The sequence below is a fragment of the Protopterus annectens genome, chromosome 4.part0 (assembly GCF_019279795.1).
Source record: "Protopterus annectens isolate FY-2018-M chromosome 4.part0, PAN1.0, whole genome shotgun sequence".
Classification (NCBI taxonomy): Eukaryota; Metazoa; Chordata; order Ceratodontiformes; family Protopteridae; genus Protopterus; species Protopterus annectens.
Window position 1 is genome coordinate 425,405,918 of NC_056733.1, and position 22,881 is coordinate 425,428,798.

The window sequence follows — 22,881 nt, forward strand, 5'->3', positions numbered from 1 at the left end:
GCACCGACAGTGATGGCTCCGAGGCCGATGTCGGAGCTGAACTCACCAGCGCCCGGCACCGAGAGGAAGAGCGGGTCGGACAAGGGTCCGATGCCACTCGCCTCAGAGCCGACGAGGGAAGTCCGCGAGATTCTTCCAAGGAAGACATCGGAGCCGACGACGGAACCGAAGACAAAGGTATCAGTTCCGACGCCACCACAGTCTCGGTCCGAACGCCGGCTCGAACTCAAGAGAGTCAGAGGAGGAATATTTTGAGTGGTGGGGATAGTCTTCGACTGTTGAGTCGGACTTTGAAGCATCTGGGCTAGTGCCTCGGACTTAAGAAGTCGACTCACTACTCTCTGAAGGTCATGGTCCGATAACCTGGAAGACCTAGAAGAGTGGGATCTATGGCTCCGTTCAGACAGCAAAGGTGATGCTGGAGCCGAATGAACGGAGCCAATAGATGGAGAACGGGACCTCTTCTTAGTTGTCGGCTCTGACAACTTGATCGGAGCCAACTGAGTAATGTCTTCCTCGGCTCCGGCCGGAGCCGAGGACACCATAGGTACATGAATTCGAGAATCATCGGCTCCGGCCGGAGCCGATGTTCGAATGGGCTTAGAGCCCCCGGAAGTCGTCTCAGAGGCTGGAGCCGAAGGTCTGGAGGACTTAGAGGGTCTCCCCGATGACTAAGTTGAGGGACCCTCAGACTTTAATAAGCCTCTTAGAATTAATTTATTTTTTCGCTCCTGCAGGACTCTAGGGCTGAAGCCATGGCAAACAGCACATGAGTCCTGCAGGTGCAAAGGTCCCAGGCAGTAAACACAAGAAGTGTGACCGTCTGTCAGAGACAACTTCTGACAGCACGAGTCACACTTCTTGAAGCCTGAGACCTTTGATTCTTTGGACATGTCCAAAGAGAAGTAAAGTGTAATCCCAAACACACACACACACCGATTACACTTCTGAAAATAAAACTTTAAATTTTAACTTATAAAGTTTTAAACAAAAAATTCCCTACAAAAACACAGACACTCCAACTACCAAGGGAGGGAGGGAGTGGTCCTAAAGCCCGAGGGAAAGGTTCGATAATTTAGGATAGGAAACTAGTGAAAAATTAACTAAAAGGGGATTAAAAGTATTTAACTATTTAAAAGTTATAAAAAAGAGCTAACTTAAAGGGGGGTCTCACTGACTAAAACTGTCAAAAGATTCAACTAACCTGAGCCGGTTGAAAAAAGCACCTCAATCGCGTAGCGGCAAACGAGATCTGAGGAGTTACCGCCTAGCATTGTGGGATATAGGGGAGCCTCGAACCAGTGAAACTAGCTCTCGAGCTTTTAGAGTGGCCGAGTCGGAGCCGAGGATCGGCTCCGAACCCATCCAGCAAGAATGAAGGCGAGATTGACAACTTAACATCAGAAGTTTATTATGATATTCACACTACTCACGACCATTACATTTTTTCTGTTTTTGGTTAATTAATAGTTTTGTTTAATTGGTTCAACAATCTGTAGTGATGGTATTTAAACATGATTTTTTGCAAAACAAAAAAGATTCTGAAGAAGACTGTTAAAGCTGAAAGTGCTTAATCTGTTAAGTTTTTGCATGTGTGTGTTTGTTCTACTTGCTGTGGGCTGATTTGTTTTCATTCCCTAAAAAAAATATTTGAAAGCCTAGGGGGAGGAGTGCAGGCCATCCCTGGCAAAGCAGCATGGTCTGTTTACCATCTCCTTTCATACTGACAAATACTGCATCCCCTTAGAATGACACCAGAAACTACTCTATCTACAATAAAAACAATGTTGCTGTGGTTCCACTGCTACCATTTTTCTGTTTTATAACTGTTTTGGTGACACCAGAAACTAAGCCAATTATTAAAGTCAGTCATGTTTTGTTCATACTGTGGCATTATCTTGGAGTAAGTAAAATGCTGCTCAATGCTAGGTTCATACCTGCCTGCGACACATATTCCAAGAGCTCCACAATGTCTCTCTTCATATAGTCTAGGGAGGTACGTTTCAGGTCATTTATACCCATGTGGTCTATGACTGAGCCATACTGGTACTTGTGAACCAATGACCTGAATGCATGCATAATTTATGACCATTTAATCAAATAAAATATTGTTATATGTCTGTTTATTTGTTCTCATAAACCTTTAAGGGTTAAGGACATAATACATTTTGTCTGTTTAATGCACGTAAATTGCATATACTAATTAACTCTTGTTACACCCTTTTAACCAATGACACTGCATAACATGAAATTTAAAACTGCTGGTTGATGTTTCCCTTCCACTACTGCTGAAAGTATGATGTGCTGTTGCCTTTATGAAATCATCATGTTTTAGTCTGGCTCATTTTGATTAATTGACATTAGTGATATATTGCCCTTAAACAAATTACTATAGTTTGCGTTTTTATTACGTGGTGTATTAAATGAGTGCCATAAACTGCTGTCTGCACTACTAAGCTGAGTTTACAAGTGGCCTTACGTTTTGCTGCAATGTTCTCTCATGTAGAATTATTAAGTAAACATTTTATCTGCCAAGTAACCTATTTATTTGGTCAGATGAGCATCATGAATGCAGCACTGCGTTCAGTTAGTGTTGGTACAGAATTTTCTTAGAGCCCTTCATGTTCATGAAATTGTTTTACATAAATACTAGATGATCAGAATCCACAAGAAAAGCTGCATCAACAGAAGTGCTATTTCATACATTTACAGCTCGCTTGCATGTAGTATGATTAATATGAATCTATTTTACTTTTAGGTTATGTATTACGTATTATACTACTTTAGTAAACATTTTTAGTCAGAAAATATAATGAGGTTTACAGCTGTTACCTCAGGCATCAAGAACACAGTTATGAGAGTTATGAGCCTACAGTTCCTTCTGTACTGTGAAAGGAAAGGGCACAACATTTGTCCATTTAAGAAACCAGCACTTGACATTTTACTGCTATGTGACAAATGCTTCAGCCTACTTTTTAGCTGGAAAGTACAAGTAACAGCCTCTATTCTATGTCAGCCAAGCACACCACTGCATTTTAAACCAATTTTCAACAAATGAATTTCAGTAATTTCAATTCAAATTTGTTTTTGTATGTCTTCCTTCTAGAGAAGGTCAGAAGTGAAGGAGTGTAAAACACCAAGAAGGAAGCAAGTGAGTATTAGGTACTATGATGGTATAGAAAGAGTGGTGATTTTACAGAAGAAAGAGGAAGGGAATGATAGGATGAAGTTCTATTGTATGTGTATATGAAGGGGAAAGGTTTTCTACTTAACAGACTACTGCCAAATAAAATGAAAAAAATATATATGACAAAGCAACAAGTGGACATTTTAAATGTTAATCCTGGGAGAATAGAAAGAGAAACAATTTTTGAAAAAAAGGGTGCTATTACATCCTGTGTACATTAAGTGGGTGCTCTGTTACTAAAAAAGTGGGGGGAAGAAAATAACAGGTGTATTCTTACTGCATTAGTTGATCTGTGACTGTGGGGATTCTTACTCTCTTGATCTGGTGCTTTTTTCTTTACAGCTTCCATGTTTGGAGATGGGGACACACCCTTTGCCAACACATGCTGTGACATTATGTGACACACAAGAACAATATGCCCAGTCCCTAAGATTGTCATTTTGCCTCCAGCTACTGACTGGGCATATTCCTGCGTATCACAATAAGGCAATACAGTAAACCTACACTGTACAATGAAATAAAAATGTAAATATTTTCTAAGCTTGCAGCTGCTGGATGAATGAGCTACACAGACAAAGGGGGGCAGTGGAATGGAAATTAGTTAAATCAAGCCAATGTCAGTGACACACATGGATAAATCCCCAACAATGGTGTGGGTGGCCTGAATTCAACTAGCACCTTGGATGATTGATAGCAGAGGCAGGGAGGATGGGCAAGCCCATGGGGGGTGGCAGTGGTTTCTGGGGTGGAGTTGGCTTGACAAACTGCTACTATGCCTCAGACAAGGGGTGATATGATGCAGAGGGGGGAAGTCTGGGGCTAGGCATTAGGATCACCTATGGATGGTAATCTTCAAAGTGAGTGTAAAGAAGCATTCACATTCATGGGGAGTGCACTGTAATGATCAAGCTCTCATGCTCCTTCACCAAAAGGGTTGGGTTATGCCATGCAAAATGCTCTCCTTACCAGGATGGACATTAAACAGGCTCGTGCATGCCTGAATGACGGCATTACTCAGACAGATCTCACCTCATTTCTGGGTGGAATTCCAAGTGCAGAGGAAAGGAAAAATGGCACTGTCTGAGATGATGGGAGGGGTTGATGGCTGGTAGGCACATATGAGAAAAATCATAAAGGGAAAATTTAAAATCAACCAAGAGGAGTCTTCTGACAAATCATCTAATCCTATTATTCACCTGTTATATCTGACTTTGATGACTCTCTCTAATGGATCTACAATTGAAGAATAATACTTAGAAATATAACCCCCTCAAGAATGTGGCTAAATGACCATAAGGCCATAAACCTCATAAGGCTGAATCCTGAACTGTCCAGTTCCTAGAGACATGTTCGGAGCAATAATACTCTGTGGAGGGGGCGATTAACCAAAAGGCCATGGCATAAATGTCCACAAAAGACGTATGCAAAGCAAGCAATCAAAGAAGTCACACCCTGGTGGAGTGGTCTATGACACCAGCATTTTCCAATGGGTGGCTTGCTGTCTGATGGCAAAATTTAGTGCAGCTGGTAAACCACTTGATGACATGAGAGTTTGACTGGCAAAAGCCAGCAACTTCATCCATGAAGCAAATCAGAAAACTGTAGCATCTTCCAGAACTCATGTACCCATTTCAGGAAGAACCTAAGCTGTTGGTTTATGCCCAAAAGTACCTGCTGAAAGTGTAAAGACCTTAACTACAAAACTCAGAACTCTTGAACAAGCAAAAGGTGGCTAAGAATGTGGAGAAATGCCACCTACTATGAAATACAAAAACCTTGGAGTTAATATACTTAAGTAACTGGGGAGTGGGAAGCTCCCTAAATCAGGGGGTATGTGGGCAAGACCCTCTACCAAAACACTTGATAGGTATAACAGCTAATCTGGTTTTAAAATACACGGTTTTACTGTCAGAATCTCGGTTTACTTTTTGAAATACCATTACTCTCATTATTGGCTCTCATGCTTCAGACAGGAAAACCATACCTGAACTGTAAAGGCATTTTATCCACTAGTTTCTCTTCTGCAGAGGGGGCAGAAGGATGAATGGACTACCTTAAGAACATTCTGATATTTCAGGAGGAAGTGTGGACACCCACACCTTGTGGAGTACCAGACAGCCCCAAAGATGTGGGCTCTAAGGTCCAACCTGCCACTGAAGTGCCCATCATTTGTGAGGTGTACAGTTGCAAAAAAAAAAAAAAGCCCTGCAGTTGTGACTGGTAGAAACTGTCTAGCAGTGCAGAATCTGATGAAAATGTTTTTTTTTTTTTTTTTTTTTTAAACAAACTCTGTATTAAAATTGTAACTTACTTAAAATACACAAAAGGAAAGAAAAGTTTTGTAAAATCTTGCCATAACCATAGATGTCCTTCTCTTCCATGTTGCAGTATCCATCACATATGGGATTACTCCTCTTGCTACATGAACGTCCGGCTAGTATACAAAAGATTGCAGTCACTGTATGGTGCATGGTACGGCTGATGTGGCTTTTGGAATGTGGGCCATACAAGTAACATCTGCATGCACCGGCCCTCAGAACTGTAAGTTCCAGCTGGAACTAGTCCTAGCAAAGGAAAATGCCAGTCCTGTGCCATCCAGAAAGGGAAATGCAGCATAACAGGAGGGGAAGGAGGGTGGGAAGGAATACTGCAACATGGAAGAGAAGGACATCTATGGTTATGGTAAGATTTTACACACATTTTCTATGTCCTTCTATTCCCATGTTGCAGTATTCATCACATATGTATGTGTGCCAAAGCTCACTGTTTGGTAGGGGTTGGTGGTCTAGAGGCAGTCTCCAGGAATCCATGAAGGATAAGCCTGGCAAAACCCAACCTGGCTCTGGAAATATGGTCTAACTTGTAGTGTTTGGTGAAGGTGTGCACTGATGACCAAGTGGCTGCTTCAAGAATGGTAGAGGTATCCAAACCCCAGAAGAAGGCTCCTGAGGAGGCCATAGCCCTGGGTGGAGTGTTCTTTAACAGTACCCTGCAGGGATTTCCCATGTAATTTGTAGCAGAAGGTGATCGCTTTGGAAACCCAGGTTGAAATAGTTTGGTTATTGCCTTTCCTAGGGCCCTGGGATGGAAGGAGACAAAGAGTTGATCGGCCTGTCTGATGGACTTGGTTTTGTGCACATCCAGGGAATGGAGTACTCTCTCACTGCCCCCCTGTGGGTTAGGGAAGAAGGTTGGAAGGTGGATGGCTTGATTTAGGGAGAGGTCATTCACCACCCTGGGCATGAAGGTAGGGTTAGTTCTAAGAGTAACCATGTCAGTGTGGAATGCCAGGAAAGGTGGAATAGCCATGAAGACTTGTAGCTCTGACACTCTTCTGGCTGAGGTCAAGGCCACGAGTACTACAGTTTTCCATGTACAGTGTTTTAGGGAAGCTTTGTCTGCTGCCTCGAATGAAGGAAGAGTAAGCTTTTCCAAAACACAGTTGAGGTCCCATGGGGGGTGGAGATGGCTTCCCAGGAGGTCTCGGGTGAAGGACCCCTTTAAGGAACAACTTAGCTGGTAGTCTGGATGCTAGGGGGATCCAGAGGAAGGCATGCTGAAATAGCAGACAAGTGGGCTTTAATGGAAGAGTAGGCCAGTTCTGTCTGCAGGAGTTCACACAGGTAAGACAGAACTAGAGGGGTCTTGCTTGCAAGCGGGCCTAACTGTTTTTTGAGACACCATAGAAAATCTCTTCCACTTTGAAAAGTAAGACTTTCTGATATTCGGTTTCCTGGCCTCCTGCAGGACAGTGAGCACATCCTCATTGTAAAGGTGTCTGAAGGGGATCAGAATCCTATCAGCTACACGGTGAGATGCAGGAACTCCCACTGTGAGTGTATTTGGGAACCCTTGTGCTGTGTGAGAAGGTCTACTCTGGGGGGGAACTTGTGGTGATTGCCCTTGGATAGTTGTAGTAGTAGGGGAAACCAATGCTGTCTTGGCCAATAGGGAGTCACCAACAAGATTTTTGGTCTGTCCTGCTGGATTTTCAGCAGGATCTTCTGTACGAGTGGGAAGGGGGGAAATGCATAAAGAAACTTCCCCTTCCAAAAGATTGAGAAGGCATCTGTTGCCATTGCCTGAGGGTGTGGGAGCTGGTGCAGAAGGAAGGAAGTTGCCGGTTGATGGAGGAGTCAAACAGGTCTATTTGAGGTGTATCCCACTGGTGGAAGAGGTCCAAGAAGACATCCCTGTGCAGGATCCATTTGTGGTTGTTTGTGATGGATCTGCTGAGAGAGTCTGCCTGGGAGTTCTGCAGTGAAAGAATGTAGACCGCCTGAAGGGCAACTCCCTGGGAGGTGGCCAGTTCCCACACTAGGAGAGCTAGTCTGCAAAGCAAGTAAAATTTGCCCCCCCCCCCGTTTGTTGAGGTACCATAGCACTGTTGTACTGTCTGTAAAGATCTTTAGTGGTCCCTGTTGTAGATAGGGTTGGAAGGGCCAGGAGAACTGCCCTCATTTCTCGGACACTGATGTGTTCTTTTATGTTGGGCTCCAGGCACAGCCCCTGCACTTTCAGATGGCCCAGAGTTGCTTCCCAGCCCAAGTCTGAATCATGTGTGTGCATGATCCTGTTTGGGTTGGGGTGGTTGGAGGGGAAGACCTGGATTGAGTTTCACTTGTTTCAACCACCACTGGATTTCTAGTTTGAGGCAGGGCACATGGGGAACCCTGTACTCCGAAGGGGTGTGAGTGCTGGGTCCAGACTGACCTTAGGTACTATTGCAACTTTCACATATGGCGTCTTGCTAATGGTAACATGGGGATTGTGGCTGCCATGTAGCCCCGGAGCCTGAGGTACTGCTTTACTGTCAATTCTGTTGTCTGAAGGACCATATGTAGGTGTTCTGTCAAGCTTTCCACCTTTTGGGGGGGGGGGGTAGGCTTTCATGATGTCTGTGCGATGTCCTGAGAATCTGTGTGAATCCTGCACCCCAAGAAGACAAGGTCTTGAGAAGGTTCCAGGTGAGATTTTGGGAAGCTGATCTGAAATACCAGGGAGTGTAGGAGAGAAATAGCAAGAAGTATGTGTTGCAGCAGGGTCTCCTTGCAGTCTGCTTGTAGAAGCAGATCATCCAGATAAGGGAATATCTGGATTCCTTTGTCCCACAAAAGGCAATAACTGGAGCCAGACATTTGGTGAATACCCTGGGTGCAGTGGAAAGCCCAAAAGGCAAGGCAGAGAATTGAAAGTGAGAAGGGCCCACTGAGTACCTCAGGTATTTCCAGAAACTGGGCCTTACAGGTATGTGAAATGGAATGCCCAAAAGGCAAGGCAGAGAATTGAAAGTGAGAAGGGCCCACTGAGAACCTCAGGTATTTCCAGAAACTGGGCCTTACAGGGATGTGAAATGGAATGCCCAAAAGGCAAGGCAGAGAATTGAAAGTGAGAAGGGCCCACTGAGAACCTCAGGTATTTCCAGAAACTGGGCCTTACAGGGATGTGAAGGTAGGCATCCTTTATATCTAAGGTGGCCATGAACCCTTGGGGAAGCAGGAGTGGAAAAAGAGTCAGTAAGGTGAACATCCTGAAGGTAGGAACCTGAAGGAAGAGGTTGAGAAGAGAGAGAGATACAGGAGTGGTCTCCAAGGACCATTTTTCTTGGGACTAGGAAATTCCTGGAGTAGAAACCTCTTCCTTTTGCAGCCAGAGGCACTGTTTCAATGGTGCCTTGAGCCAGCAGGGTTTCTAGTACTGGCTGCAAAAGATGTCACTGTTGTTTTGGAGGTTGTGGGATACCCCTTCACTTTGGGGCATGAGCCAGGTCATAAAGTACCCATTTTAAATGACTGAAAGGACCCATTTGTCTGAGATGATGGATGTCCACACAGGAATAAACTGAGTTTTAGCTGGGTAGTTTCTTTGCAATTCTGGGATAGGAGAGACTAGCAGGTGTTTTAAATCCTGCATCTCTTTCCCCTTTTGCTGTAGTGACTTAAATAAATCACTCACTTTTCTACCAAACAAAGCTGTGCTGTCCACAGGGGCATCAATCAATTTTCCCTAAAGTCATCTAGAAGGGGCTGGAGGTGTAGCCAGGAATATCTTCTCAAGGCAGATGCTGATACTCCTGACCCTGCTGATGCTTCAGCAGCATCATAAATGCAGTTTATAGAGTGCCTGATAACCCAGGAGATAAGAGCCATAAGGGAAGACATTGAAGCTTTGAAAATCCCTTGAAGGCTTTCTCCAGGAGGAATAAGGCATATTAAGCCATGTCTGCCTGGTAGTTAGTGGCCCTGAAGGACAAAATAGCAGAGGTGTAAATTTTCTTACCCAAGAGTTCCATGGCTTTGCTGTCTTTGTCAGCAGGGAGAATGGTGGTGGGTAATAGTTTAGCCTGATCTGTGGAGATGAAAATGGTGGCAGGATACTTAGCAGTTTCAGGGACTTTATAAAATCTATCAGGTCTGCGTGGAGCAAGGGTTTGTGAGTCAGGGTTCAAGGATGCTGAAGAGAAGGCATCCAGGAAGGCAGGCAAAATAGGAGGGACAGCAGTAGGGTTTGGGGAATCCATCTGAATGAGGTCATAATACTTTTTTTGAACCTCAGTCATTTCTGAGGATTCACACTTAAAATGTTATTTCATCTTGGTAATGGTTTCCCCAAAGGTCAAGGGAGTCAGGGTCAACGGAGAAGAAAACGGAGTGGTATAGGAGAAAAGTCCTCCTCTTCCCTCATGGATGGGTCTGATGTTTCAGGCCTTGGGCTCAGAATAGGAGGAGGGATCGTAGAAGTCCCTGTAGTGGTAGGCCGTAAGGCCATGAAAGCATTAAACAAACTTTGGCTAAAGGCCTGCCAGTCAGGCATGCTTTCAAGAGAAGGTGAGATGTGCTTCCTTTTTTTCCTTCCTCTTGAGAGGCCTGGCGGGCATCTGAAGGGAGGATGGCCTGGAATCAGGTGACTGTAAGGAACTGGAGGGATCCGACCGACTTACCGGAATCGCTTGTTCCCCCACAATGTCGGAAACAGATGTCGGAAAAGCCTCTATGGAGGTTCCCTTCACGCAGGATTATGCAGCTTCCATGGAGGTACCTGCTACAACCGAGGTGGCAGAGCCTGAATCCTCCACCAGGCCATCGGCCACATGCTGAGGGTTGGACATAAGAGGCGCAGTGGTAGTGGTAGGCCTGAAAGTCTTGGCTTTCTTTTTTGGCAGTTTGGCAGGTACATCAAGGCCATTTGTTTTAGTAATTTATTTTCTAGACACAGGTTGAGCCCATGCAGATGGCTGAGCAAAGATTTGGGCACAAACGCCTGACAAATGGAGCAGGCCTTGTAGTCGTGCGACCGACCTAAACAAAAGAGACACTGATCGTGGGCGTCTTTGTGGGGTCTCTGACAGCCGCACTTACACCTGTCCTTTCTGGAAGACATGAACAGGCATTACATTAAACAAAATGACTGAAAGGTTTCCCAACGGGGCACTTATCTGATTTATCGAAATCTGATGGCGGGATGTTCGACTGGTGGCTGAGAAGTTCTGAGGGCCAGTGTGTGCAGACATCACTTTTATGGCCCACGTTCCACTCGCCATGTCAGACATCCCACGCCCCATACAGTGACTGAAAACTTTTATTTACTGACTGGATGGTAAGGTAGCAAGAGGAGTAAACCCATATGTAATGAATACTGTAACAAGGGAATAGAAGGACATCTAACTGCGTAAACAATGATATGCCAAAATGCATCTAATACATAATTTCTGGTGGCATCATCTGGGGATACCAGCGCAGAAGGGGAATAAGCATTCTGGGCTTCATATGGAACAAGAAACAGCAACAGATGTGACTGTTGAAGTCTTAGAGGTCAATGATGGAACAGAAAGTCTCTCACCATTTTACAGCCAAGAAAATCCCAGTCCAGGTTAGGCAGAGTCCCTCATTGACTCTCTTCAAGAGGAATCTTGATGAGTGGATGGGAGATCGTAGGTTTACCCCAGGTATCACTTCTGTGTCACTGTTAGACAGAGGCACAGTATACTAACCTCGAAAAAGGGCATAGCAAAATTAATTTAAAATGGGTGGCGAAAGCCAAACACACTTTGGCTAGGCTTATAAATGCCATAGGGCAGACAGCCTAGTATGAACCTATGAACCTATGATGTGCAAAAATCTTGGCATCATTCAGAAAGAAGGACTGCTTTTACTGCACCTCTAAAGAGTAGATTTAAATTTGTCCGAAAAGCTCTGAAAAGCCAACTTGATCCACAAACAAAGCTCCTTCTAGGGGAAGAACTAAGAACTCTAAGATATGGCCACTGATGATCATGGCAAGAACCAGTCATTCATGACTGCCCTGTAACTCTGGACAAACTCAGAGAACTGTCCCCAGAGACAGACTTAAACGAAGAGTCTGCACCTATTGAGGTGGCAGCCAGCATTGCCATATGGCAAGACTGTTTGACCTCCAGCTTCTAACAAAGGGGTTTCTTTCTGAAGGGGCTGGTGGAGTCTGAAAATAGACAGTAAAAAATGAAGCAGAGAGGGAGGGTCACAGAGGCCCTCCACACTGGTGAGGGCCTGATTCCTCTTCTGTAGATCACTGATCAGGTCCTGTGATGATGGGTTGAACAGGACCAAACTCCCCACTACACGTAAGGGAATATCCATAATGGCTCACCAAAGCTCCTTCTTAAAAGGAGGCCTTAGTCATATTGTCCTACATAGGCATATCGTCTTGAGTGCATTGAATCTTTGTTTTCTCAGTTAATCCGTGCATACTGTGCGCACTCCTCATGCACGATGCACTTTCCCTTTACACTAGTGACTGACTTTTTTTTTAAATTTTTTTGTTTTTGTCACTCTTTCATACTCCACCATCTGGACTCACTCTAATACTAACGTGTGCAATTCAAAAAACATTTGACCTATTACATGCCATTACTCAGCACAACTGCCCTATACTTAACACAGCAACCCAACAAACACATTAACCTTACTCATTACGAACTGTAACTCTTGTGTATACCATAAAAAGCAAACATGTTAAAAAGGAAAAGTTAAAAAAAAAAAAGACCACATTTTGTTTGGGTCAAAAAGTTACCATAGCCTAATCTTCTATATCAGGATAAAGCAAATTCTCACATCTCCAAACTATATTTTGTTTCAACTTCTTAATCAGAATTTTAAATTCTTCTTCGCCTACACCATCCGTTAATTCATTATGTCTCTAATTTCTTTCATTAAGTGTTACCTCTTCAAAAGTGTTTTTTTTTTTTTCACTTTCTTGTAATGGCTTTTTTATTACTAACCTTAGTATTACAATTAGTGCTTTTGTGTGTTTCAAGTTTTCCCATCTTTTCCTCCTATCCACTAGGATTAAATCTTCAACAGGTTCCAACTTCCCCATATGAGATGTTTATTAATGCTGAGTAAAGTTTGTGCTTAAATCCTGTTTATATACTCACAAGTTTCTCTCTCTCCTTTACCTCTGCAGCATATAGCATCTGTACTTTGGAATATTTTCTCAGTTCTGACCTGGGGTATAGAAATACCCATGCCGACAATTTCATGCAAATATTCTAAACTTCCACAATACGGTACCATATATCTATGGGCTAGACAAATGTCTGCCCAGTCTTCTTTTACAACTTGTATATTTAATTTTTATTCCAATCTTGTTTTACTTTTCTCCCAGATCATCTTTTAATTCCATTAAAGGCTTTATATGCCCCACTTTGCAAATTTCTTTTAGTTGCTAAATGTGACAGTCTCTATCAAAAGACCCTTTTCTGTTTTTTCTTTCTATTCAGACCAGGCCCAAACACGTCATCTTATCTACTTCTTGTAGGTCAAAGACTTATTTCGCCTATCTCCCACATTTCGTTTCTGTTCCCAATATCTAGGATCCTTGTTTCTTCGTTCAAATCTATTACTACTGCTTCTTTATATGTAACCTTATTTTTACCTTCTCTCTCCTTGTCCAAATTTAGGAACTGTTTCATGACTTGACTGGTATAATTTGGGGTATACAGTTTCTGCTCCTGATCTATCATCTGTATCCAAATTCCTATTTGACTTTCAGTCCTATTTTTCTCCCAGACTTCACCGCCATCTTCCACCTAGGACTGCACAATTTTCCTACAACAGCTACATTAATGTTTACCATGATGCTTTAAAGTACTCCTTCAAATCCAGCAATCTCAATTCTCCACACTCTCCCGACATTATAAGCTTATTCCACTCAACTCTCACGTTCTTATTCCCCCATATAAATTGTTTTATTTCCTTAACTACTCTATCCTACATTCCCTGAAGTGGATGATAAAAGTAAGTCTGCCCAGTGTACAGTGGATATAAAAAGTTTACATACCCCTGTTAAAATGCCAGGTTTTTATGATATAAAAAAATGAGACCACAATAAATCATTTCAAAACTTTTCCCACCGTTAATGTGACCTAGAGCCTGTACAATTCAAATGAAAAGCAAGCAAATCTGTTAGGGGAAAAAATATAAAAAATAAAAAACTTACAATACACTGGCTGTGTAAGTGTGCACACCCTTAAACTAATACTGTCTTGAAGCACCTTTTGATTTAATTACAGCATTCAGTCTTCTTGGGTACACACCTGCCATCAATTAAAGAGACTCTGTTAACACCAAATAAAGTTCAGCTGTCCTAATAGGATTTTCCTGACATTTACTCAGTTGCCATGGTTCGCACAGAGCTTACAAAGCATTAAAGGGATCTCATTGTTGAAAGGTATCAATCAGGATAAGGGTACAAAAAAATTTCCACAGCATTGGATATACCATGGAACACAGTGAAGACAGTCATCAAAAAATGGAGAAAATATGGGACAACAGTGATGTTGCAAAGAACTGGACGTCCCTCCAAAACTGATGAAAAGACAAGATGAAAACTGGTGAGGGAGGCTGCCAAGAGACCTACAGCAACACTGAAGGAGCTGCAGGAATTTCTGGCAAGTACTGGTTGTGTACTACATGTGACAATAATCTCCCATATTGTCCATGTCTGGGCTATGGGGTAGGGTTGCAAGATGGAAGCCTTTTCTTACACATAAAAAACATCCAGGCTTGGCTAAAATTTGTGAAAACAATACATCAAGTCTCCCAAAAGCATGTGAGAAAATGTGTTATGGTCTGATAAGACCAAGGTTGAACTTTTTGGCCACAATTCCAAAAGGTATGTTTGGTGCAAAAACAACAATTTGCATCACCAAAAGAACACCATCCCCACTGTGAAGCATGGTGGTGGCAGTATCATGCTTTGGGGTTGCTTTTCTTCAGCTGGAACTGGAGCTTTAGTCAAGGTGGAGGGAATTATGAACAGTTCCAAATACCAGCCACTTTTATCACAAAGCCTTCAGGTATCTGCTAGAAAGCTGAAGATGAAGAGGAATTTCATCTTTCAACATCACAATGACCCCAAACATACTTCCAAATCAACAAAAGAATGGCTCCACCAGAAGAAAATTAAAGTTTTAGAATGGCCCAGCCAGAGCCCAGACCTAAATTCAATAGAAAATCTGTGGGGTGACCTGAAGAGGGCTGTGCACAAGAGATGCCCTCGCAATCTGACAGATTTGGAGTGGTTTTGAGAGTGGGCAAATATTGCCAAGTCAAGATGTGCCATGCTGACAGACTCCTACCACAGAAGACTGAATGCTGTAATTAAATCAAAAGGTGGTTCAACAAAGCATTACTTTAAGGGTGTGCATACTTATGCAACCAGCGTATTGTACATTTTTTATTTTGTATATTTTTTCCCCTAAAAGATTTGTTTGTTTTCCAATTGAATTGTACAGGTTACACGTCACATTAAAGGTGGGAAAAGTTTTGAAATGATTTATTGTGGTCTCATTTTAACGGTGTGTAAACCTTTTATATCCACTGTGTAACAGTAAGGGCAGTAGTAAATTTTATACCCAAGTCCAACATTAACATCTATTTTGTAATGTTCCCAATGATTTTCTGTGCTCATTTCTGCTACAGTTGGTTCAATAACCCTCATGAACAGTTGAACAGTATTCAAGATATTTCATTTTGTTATGATTCCAAAAGGAAACACCTGCAACATGTCATGTTCCAGTATACAGTTTAACAAAATTGTGTCTTGCTTTGGCTTCCTACACCTTGTATCCAGATAAATTAAAAAAAAAAAATCTCGGCACTATTTTAAATAATTTCTCTACATCCTGTTCAGGCCTCATGATGTAGAGGATTATATATCATCCATAAATACCACTATTTTATAGTATTCCCCATTCCAGCTGTAACTCTATGTCAGATTGCCTAGCATTCTTTGCCAAAGGTTCCAGATACAGCATAAATGACAATGGGAACATTGGACAGCCCTGCCTTGTGCCCCTGGAGAGTTAAAACTTGTCTAAAGTGATTCTCCACATTTTACTGTAGCTTCTCCACCCAATACATTCTAAAAATCAATTCCATTCATTCTTGCACAAAGCCAAATGCTTCTAGTGTTTTACTCAAGAAACTCTAAATGACTTTCAAATGTTTTTTTTGCATCCAACCTCAATAATAAGTTTGTTACTTATCTTGAATTTATTTTCAACATAAATTTCCTACTGATATTGCCAAATATTTGCCTGCCCTCAATAAAACCACACTGATCTACTTTTATTATTATTTTCACTAACTACTTGCTTTGTCATAAATACCTTATGATCACAATTTAGAACCAATATACGTACGAGCCAGGGTCAACAGGATCCTTCCCTCATTTGAGATTATTACTACAGCTGCCTTTTCCCGTGTTTCCAGGATCTATCCACCCATACTATTACTGAATAATGACTGCTAGACTTGCTTCTTTTTCCCTCCACTTCCAAATTTTTTATTGGTATCCCACCATTGCATGGGGCTTTTCCTGTTTTCTGTTTCCTTATTGTCTCCCTAATTTCTACTTCCTTGGTTTTGTACTAATGCTATCTGTAGAGTAGCATTTTCAGACATAGGCACGTGTATACAAATAGTGAGCACGTGCAGGCAGCAGTGCCATTTTGAAAGAACAGCCAGTGTGTTAACATGTATGAGTGTAGTATTCAGTTTATTTACAAGTTTATTTAAGTTTAAGTTACAAAGCCTCATTCCTGATGCATTTTCATGTAATAAAGCTGCGTGAACTGAACCCACAACTGTTTGTCTGTTTTATCCTGACCGGACGAGCGACATGGTGTCAGAACCGGGATTGAGACTGCAACTTCTTCAAGTCACGCTGTATAGAGTTGATGGTAAAGGTATACTGAGCAGATTGAGTCATACAGTGCTCAAATGTTCAAAAAGGGCCAGAAAAGAACTTCAGGTAACCAAAACTTGCACAAATGATTTATTTTGCAAAGGAAATGAAACGGAGCATTTGTAAGGCACAAAACTCATTATTAATCAAACGAAAGGCACAAAATGCATTATGAATTAACAAATGTTTGAAACCACGATATTTGATAAAACTAGCAGAAATACTTATATGAAGCTCAGAATTACCTTTGGTTTGCATAACGAGCATGTTTAAAGTAAAACGAGCACAAGAAAGGTATAATAAGCATGACAAGAGATTAAATGGGCAAAACAAGTACAATAAAAGGGCAAAATAAGCTTAAAGAGCAAGGTGACTGCATGTTTTTTTTAGTAAAAAGACCGTGTTTTGGGCATAAACTACTATTTTGCATTGACTGAAGCCATTCAAAGCATAACTAGAGTTGTTCGAAGTATCTCAGTGTGTGCAAAGTGTTTGCAGAGTGTGTGCTTTATTACAGTGTAACTATTTCAGAGTTTACTGTGTGTAAAGTACATTTATTTTGCAAAGTGCAGTCAAAGTACAGCCATTTCGAAAAGTTTCTTGTGCTGTGTACATTTATTCACAGAGTGACGCCATTTCAAAGTGTTTCTTACACTGTACAGAGTTATTTCGCAAAGTACAGCCATTTTGAAAACTTCCTGTGCTGTATACAGTTTATTTGCAAAGTGCATTCATTTCAATGTGTTGCTTACTCTGAGCTTCTTCTGCTGTGTATAGTTTGTTCGCAAAGTACAGTCATTTCAAAGTATTTCTTATATTGATAAGGAGTGATTCCACAAAGTACAGTGATTTGAAAGTGTTCGTGTGCTACAGAGACTTATTTGGCAAAGTGCAGTTATTTCATAGAATCTGTTGTGCTATTGGGCATAATTACAAGTTCTGGCATATATTTATGTGTGTGCGTTCGTACATAATTTCAAGCGCCTTCATTACTCTGTGTTGATAAGGCAGAGGCATCCACTTGCTTTTGATCATAATATGGCAGAGAATTTGTAGAGTATTTGAGCAGGAATACAATATTTTCATACAAGCAGCTTTTTTTGACAAAGATGCATGTACAAGGGCATTCATTTTGCTTAACTTAGTTAGGTCAGAGGCCATTAAAAGAGAGCGCTCATTTGTATATGCACCAGCAATGTATGCAGGAGAAGGGGGAGCCACCATATTGTTGTACCTGCTGAATCAAGAGAGGACTCTTGAGTGCTTGAAACGTAAATTTAGAGAAATGTGCAACCCCCAGACAAATGTTACATTAGAGAGGCACCTATCTTATAAAAGAAATCAAAAGCCAAGTGAAACTTTTGCAGCTTATATCACTGACTTGAAAAATAAGTATAAAACGTGCAGATTAGGTGATTTGAAAGATGAGTTAATAAAGGACAGGCTTGTGTGTGGTGTTAATGCCATAGTGAGAAAGACTTTGCTTCGTGAAAGTGATTTAGCATTGAGCAAAGCAATAGACATTTGTCAAATCCATGAGCTCACAGAAAGGCACACAAGTAGGCTTGCAAGTGATAAGAGCTTAGTTTCAGCAGCAACTAAAGCAAGCACAGACTGCATGCAGCATGTGGTAAGCAGAAGCAGGCCTAAGAACATGGCAGCTGCAGCCCCTGCGGGATTCCCATGGAGGTCCCGTAACTTTCTAGCAAGTTCTAAGACTAGCTCAGCAAAACAAACATGCTCAGTGCAGTATAAGGGTGGGTCAGCAAAACCCAAGTCTAGTTTTACTGTTAACTGTTGTAACTGTGGTGCCAATCATGACTCTAAAAGAGAGAAGTGCTTAGCATTTGGTCAGCAATACCACAAGTGTAGAAAATGGAACCACTTTCAAAAGGTTTGTAAATCAAGCAAGCCTCATTTAGTTATTAAGAAAGGTCACTCAAAAAAGCAAGTTGATCATGTGGAAAGCTGCAGCCCTACTTTCTATGTAGATGGTGTATCAGTCGTTGGTGAAAAGGTTAATGCAGTATATTTGTTGGCAAAGAACAAAGTATTTTGTACTGTCCTGATCAATAGTAAACCCACGGAGCTCAGAGTAAACACTGGTTCAAAGTGTAATGTAATGTCACCAGAAACATTTGCTAGAGTGAGAGCTGGTGAGCAACTTAAGTTGGCTAATTGTGTGAAGCTTGTTGCTTATGGAGGTGAAGAGATTCAAACCGAAGGATCAGTAGTGCTTTCATGTTATTCGTCTGGAACAGTTACAGCTTGCAATTTTATGTAGTCAGAAGATCTGTGCGGTCATTATTAAGTCTCAGAGAGTTTAAGAATGAAACTGCTTTCTTTTACTAAAGTACATCATGTAAGCACGTCTCAGGTCCAGCTTCAGTCATGTTATTTTCTCAGAGTATGCTGATGTTTTCGATGACAAGCTAAGCAAAACTTCCAGTTGTGTACTCCAAGAAAGTAGACCCAGAGGTCAGTCCAGTGGTCAGACCAGCGAGGAGAGTTCCAATATCTATGCAGGACAAAGTCAAGGTCCAGAGAACCAACTGATGGGGTGTCCAGCATGGTAGTTGCTCATATGAAAAGCTTGGAGTAAATCAGAATATGCACTGACCCAAGAGACTTGAACAAGGCACTAAAGAGACCGATTCATCCTATGCGTACAGTCGAGGAGATTGCTGCCCTCATGCCAAATTCCACTGTTTTTTCTCTTAGATATAGAGACTTCATTTTGGCAAGTAATGCTTGATTGCAAATCCTCATTACTGACTACATTCAGCACTCCATTTGGTAGATACAGATCTTCAGGATACCTTTTGGAATAAATTCTGCCAGTGAAGTCTTTCAGCGTGGAATGGAGCAATTTTTTTTCGGGTTATCCGTGTGCTATAATAGTTGAAGATTTATTGGTTGAAGGTAATGGAGAAGCAGAGCACGACAGAAACCTCAGAAAAGTTCTGGGCAGGGTATATGAAATGAACTTGAAGCTCAATCTTCTGAAATGTAAATTCAGACTACCAGAAGTTACTTATGTAGGTCATTTATTTACTGGTACAGGTTTACTTCCAGATCCTTCCAAACAAGTAGCAATTCTTGAGATGCCAGCTCTGGACAATGTCCAAGCCCTACATTGTTTTCTTGGTATGGTTAACTAACTGGGCAAACTTATCCCTGACTTAGCACCTTTAAGAGAGCTGACATGCAAAAATGTTGCCTGGTCATGGTCGAAACAGCATCACAGAGCATTTGACAACCTCAAACAGCAAATTGCCAGCTCGCCTACATTGAGATACTATAATGTCCACAAACCAGCAGTTTTCCTGTGATGCGTCAAAGTTCGGTCTTAGTGCAGTTATTCCCCAAGAGGGCAGAATTGTTGCCTATGCACCTAGAACTCTTACCCAAACTAAGATGCAGTATGCTGAAATTGAGAAGGAACGTTTGGCAATTGTGTTTGCATGTTCGAAGTTCCATGATTATACTTATGGCTGAGCTATCCAGATAGAAACTGACCATCAACCTGTAGTCACTAATTTAAAGAAACCTATGCACACTGCTCCAGCAAGACTACAAAGAATGATGCTCAAATTACAAACGTATAATTTCAAAATGGTCTACACAAAAGACAAACTTCTTTATCTGGCTATCACCTTATCCAGATTGCTCAGAAATAGCACAGAACACCTTGATGCAGAGAATTTTGACTTTGATGTCATGGAAGTGCATAATTTTTCTACCACGAGACTTGATGAACTGAGACACCATACAAAGACTGATCCCATTTTGCAAAAGCTTAACCACTTCATCAATGTTGGATGTCCGTCAAAGCAATCTTTACAACCTTATCTTCCATACAGAGATGAGCTGCTGATAAAAGATTGTATCATTTTCAAAGATCCAAAAGTTACTGTTCCTAGTTCATTACAGCATGAATACATTCAAATTTTGCATTGTGGCCACCCAGGTTACAATTCTACCAAAAGAAGGGCAAGAGGACTAGTATTTTTGACCTTCTCTATTAAAGAACATTGATAAAGTGCTTTCTTCTTGTTCAGTATGCAACAGTATTAAACCGCATTTGCAAAGGAAGCCACTTCAGCTAAGCCAGATTCCTGAACTACCTTGGTCAACAGTAGCCACTGACATATTTGAGTGGAACAATCAGCATTACTTGGTGTTGGTAGAGTCTTATTAGAACTGGTTTGAGATCAATTTGCTACCTAATGTCCAGTGCTGTTATTACCATGATAAGATGTCATTTCTCAGTTCATGGTAGTCCACATAAAGTTATTTCTGACAACAGTACCTAGTATAACCAGTCAACTGTTTCAGAAATTTGCAAAAGAGTGGGATTTTATCCATGTTACTAGTAGTGTGGAATACCCACAATCTAATGGCCTTGCTGAACATGTAGTACAGAGTGCAAAGCAATTACTATAGAGGTCAAAGCGTGACAATAAAATATATCTTCCTGAATTTACTTGATCTCAGAAATATACCCAGTAATAAACTACTTGGCTTCCTTGCTCAGCGACTTCGATCTAGGCAAACCAGAACAACCTTGCCTATCAGTTCTAGTCTGTTGGTGCCTAATGCTAAAAACACCACAGCAATCAAAGCCAAACTCTTTAAGAAGCATTCCTTTCAGAAGTCCAACTATGACAAAACAAGCAGATTTCTTCATCTGTTAAAAGGAGGAGAGACAGTGAGGATGCAAATAGAGAAAGGCTTTGATCGAATTGGTCAAGCGAGAGGCATATGTGCAGTGCTGAGATCCTACTTAGTGGACTCTGAGGATACAGAATACAGGAGAAACCACAGGCATCTTCTTCCTGTGTCAGAAATGGTATTGCAGCATCTATATGTCACAGCAACCCTGACAATGTTCATACTGAAGAACATGTCTCAGTATCCATTCCCGTTCCTGATGATGTCCCCAAAGTTGAACATTCCTTGAAAACAGTCCCCGTTGCTAAAGCCAGTTCTAATTTTTATGTTACACGAACAGGTCGAATTTCTAGACCTAGTTTAAAATACATAGCAACTTGGACATGATTGCTTTATATGTGTCTAATTTTGTATGATTGCATGTCAAAAGATCATTTCTGTGTAACTGCATGTCATTGAATACTGTTACTTGGTATATGATCTATTTCTTAAACAGGGAGGACAGAACTTGTGTGTGTGTAACTTTAAGAAACATTTCCATCAACCTTGAAAATAACGTGGTTAACACTGCAGGGATTAAGACAAACAGTTTTAAACCAACAGGCAATAATGCAGACGCACATTAGGGAAAAGGTTCCTAAGTTCATAGAGCACACAAATCAGAACAAATACATAATAAAGGAAATAGATATTAGATGTGTAAATCACAATCAATAGCCAATTGGCAACACATGTTCTATGAATGCCATTTACTTAAACAATACTGGGAAAGTACTAACTATTTGTTACAGACACTGTTCACTGACAATTTCCAACTTACAAAATCTCTAGTTTTGTTGAATACACCTGTGCCGTCTTGTGTTCCAAGGCAAAAATATGTAATTTTGTAGACTCTCCTTGCTATTGCAAGGAAAAATATTACACGCAGCTGGAAAGCTGTAACTTCTCCCAATTTTAAAAATTTCAAGAACATGGTTTTATCAGTCTTTGCAGTTGGACCTGAAAACAATCAAGGAAAAAACTGAATGGCCTACTTCCTTAAGCACTGCCTGGCAGAAAGTAAATCAAGTGCTGGAAATAGAAGACTGTAATAAAAGTATGGACATCCTATATATACAGTTGGTTTTGTAATATTTGTTTTTGGAATTGTTTCTCCACTTTAAGCTTTGACTATGTAAATATTTCTTTGATATACATACTGTATATATGTTTATGTTTCCGAAAATCAATAAAAATGTATTCAGTAAAAAAAAAAAAAAGCATTTCCAGATGTAGCCATGTGCATATAAATAGTGAGCACGTGCGGGCAGCAGTGCCATTTTGAGAGAACAGCCAGAGTGTTAACATGTATGAGTGTAGTTGTCAGTCTGTTTATAAGTTTACTTAAGTTTAAGTTACAAAGCCTCATTCCTGATGTGTTGGTGTTAATAAAGCTGCTTGACCTGAACCCATAACTGTTTGTCTGTTTTATCCTAACCAGACAAGCGACACTATCCCTTCACCTTTTGCCTTAAATTCAGCAAATTAAGTTCTTTCAGATATTTACCCATTTCATTAGTATGTACGCTACATTTCGGTCTGCACAACACAAATTCCTGCAATAGTTCTTCAAAATATTTTAGGATTTCTTCTTATTCAGTTTTCTCTAATCCACATTCGTCAACTTTGTGGTCAATCTATCAACTTTTTGTTGCATTAACATTTGTGCCAGCAAATTTGTTGCTCTATGGTTAGTGTCAAAAAATGTTTTAATGTCATGACCCTATATTCACCTGTGTTCCTCTAGATACCCT

The 22,881-nt window shown here is 41.2% G+C and overlaps 1 protein-coding gene across 1 annotated transcript in view; it reads right to left on the bottom strand.

Annotated features, from left to right (window-relative positions):
• ASCC2 (activating signal cointegrator 1 complex subunit 2) overlaps window positions 1–22,881 on the bottom strand; it is a 1,163,586-nt gene that overhangs the window by 689,014 nt on the left and 451,691 nt on the right. The window lies entirely within an intron of this gene.